The following is a 2,709-nucleotide window of genomic DNA, read 5'->3' on the forward strand; positions in this document are numbered from 1 at the left end:
AATTTTAGGGTTTAACACTGTACAAACACATTTTAAAATTAAATTGACATAATAATTTGTACACTTTTGAATTTAAAAAATCTAATATGAGCAATGGACAAGATTTGAAAGAAGATAATCATTTTTTTTTTTAGGGTATGAATTGTGTCTATTTAGGTTTTAGGATCCGCTTATTTTGCTGAAATTGAAAATTATAAAGGTAAAAATTAGTTAAAATAATGTGAAAACCTATAAATAATATTAAAAAGTACAGTGAAGCTTATAAATAATAACAAAAATAAGCTAAATAGTAAAATAAGATGGTTTTTTAATTTTGAACCAAACACAAACGATACCCAAAATTTAAGCTAATTGGGGGACTAAAATGAAAAATTTTAAACTTAAATGATCAATGTAAAAAGAGTCTCAAACAAAATTGGCGCAGGTATGATTAAGCCAAAATTTGTAAAATTCTGTGATGAAGCGAGTAGTACAGTGCCACTGTCCCTTCTTCGCTTCGTATCCAAAACCAAAATTGAAGCCGCAACTCGCAAGGCAAGGCCCGAGCTTTACTTAGGATGCACTGCAAGCCCAAACCAACAACCAAATCGGGAGCTGCACAATTGGGTTCGTTTCCTTCTCCCCTATACCTATCTGTTAAGATTGCATTTCTTTACTTTCCAAAATTAATCAAAAATCCCATCATTGATTGCCCATTAGATTATGGATTTGGGATCTCTCCATTTTGGGTTTGCTAATGTTTTTTTTTTTTTTTGGGCTGATATGGGTTTGCTAATGGTTACTCATTAGCAAACCCTCTTGACACATTCTATAATGTACAAGCAAGAGGCATGGTGCGAGTAGCACCTTATGGCAACCTTATTGTATTAGGTGAGCGTAGACTGATTATGTCAAAGGACAGTTCTTTAGAGATTATGTCAAAGAACTGCATTGTTTTAATCACAGCCCTCTGTCATTCTTTCTTAACTTCTATCCCTACACATTTTAAATTCCCCACATGCTTTGTTTTATGACGTGCTTTTCTATATTGATTCAATAGCATGGTTAGTGCAGACAAAATCTCAACGGTCAGTGCTACATGGTTCGTATCAACAGTTGTAGTGGCAAGTCTAAATCTTTAGTATAAGTAATTGAAGTATTAGTTATAAATTTCAAAGACACTAATAAGAAACTCTAAGAAATGACAGGGATGGTACACGTTAATATTTCAATAAATTTATGAAAATGTTCAATAAGACTTGAACACTAATAGTGCCCAATTGCCTATAGCTAAAATGGTAACTGATGCAGAATTTCCATAAAAAAAGCATTACTAAAGTGAAGTTTAGCGGATGATGTTGTACTTTCAAGACTAGGGAAAATTTTAAATTATCTATCAAAGACTGTGGAGTAGTTAGCATTTTTGTAATTCTGCTCTTCACGGTTATGTTGTCTTGTAAGCTTTGGTCTCTGCAGCTGCTTAATAGGTTTCAAAATTTTGTTTATCTGTCATGATGGGTCATTTTGTGGGTTCTTTGGATCCTAGTTTGTTGACTTAGATAATTTTGCCATTGTTTCAAACGTATTGGGATTTTGGGACTTCTAATTGCTGAAGAGCCTCGCTAGAGAGTTTTCAAATTTTCCTAACCTTGGGGGTACACTACTTTTCAGGAAGCTCAATGATGCTAGGAAAAAGTACTCTACCTATGATAAGGAGTTGTATGCTGTAGACTTGTAGTTCAAGCACTTTGCTATTGGCGTTACTGTCTCATTCCGAAGAACTTTGTGTTATATTCTGAACATGAGCCTCTCAGATACCTTAACTCTCAAAGGAATTTAACCTTCTGGCATGGTAAATGGGCTTCTCTCTTCCAAGCATGTGATTTTGTTATTAAATACACGGTTACAGAGAATAAGGTAATCTTCACTTTAACTGTGCTCTTCCTTTGGCCCTTTAATTCTAGATATGTATCTTTTCAAACTCTTATGCGTGGCCTTTGGTTCAATTAAATTAGCGTTTTGTTTACTAGTCTAAGTAGAAGTTCTAGTGACTAAGAGAAGTTTAGATTTAATGTCTATATAATTGTGTTATTGTAAGGTTAAAAGTCAATCAATGAAATATTGAGTGCTTTGAGTATTGTGTCTCGTTGGCCTTATTGTCTACTCTTCTTTTCATTCTTGTGGTACTGTTCACAAAACTATCGCATGCACTGTTCACAGATTGTTAAAAAATATCGATTTTCCCCCTAACCCTAAATCAATTCTTTTCTCTTTTCTACTACAACCATACTCATTCTTGAACCCTAATTTTTCTTCAGCAATTCTACACACTAAATCCTCAAATTTTCTTAACCCCAAACCTAGGATTGGCAAAATTGGACATGACCAGTGAACTTGACACGACACGAAATTAGCAGATTATAAGTTGAGGCTTAACGGATTCATGTCATATTCGGGTTGACACGGTTGATCCGTTTAATAAATGGGTTGGGTTAGTATTAAACACATAGAATCCGTTTGACACATCTGACCTGTTTAATTAAATGACATTTTACTAATATACCCTTCAAACTCTAAGTATATAAACTTATTAGTTGCTGTGATTTATTTTCTTTGACATATTGTGATTAATTATTTGTGATATTAGGATGTGTTTTAGTTTTGAATGATTATTTGTGATGTATTTACTTATTAGTTTTGAATTTTATATTAAAAATATTTTTTTTTTGT

The 2,709-nt window shown here is 33.0% G+C and overlaps 1 long non-coding RNA gene across 1 annotated transcript; it reads left to right on the forward strand.

The window, feature by feature from the left end:
* Positions 1 to 422: 422 nt before the first annotated feature.
* LOC111988146 (uncharacterized) lies at positions 423 to 2,121 on the forward strand. The gene is made up of 2 exons (XR_002880392.2): positions 423 to 606; positions 1,651 to 2,121. It is a non-coding gene; the product is annotated as an uncharacterized LOC111988146 (long non-coding RNA).
* The last annotated feature ends 588 nt before the right edge of the window (positions 2,122 to 2,709 follow it).

This window comes from Quercus suber, unplaced genomic scaffold (genome assembly GCF_002906115.3).
Source record: "Quercus suber isolate HL8 unplaced genomic scaffold, Cork oak 2.0 scaffold_28, whole genome shotgun sequence".
Classification (NCBI taxonomy): domain Eukaryota; kingdom Viridiplantae; phylum Streptophyta; class Magnoliopsida; order Fagales; family Fagaceae; genus Quercus; species Quercus suber.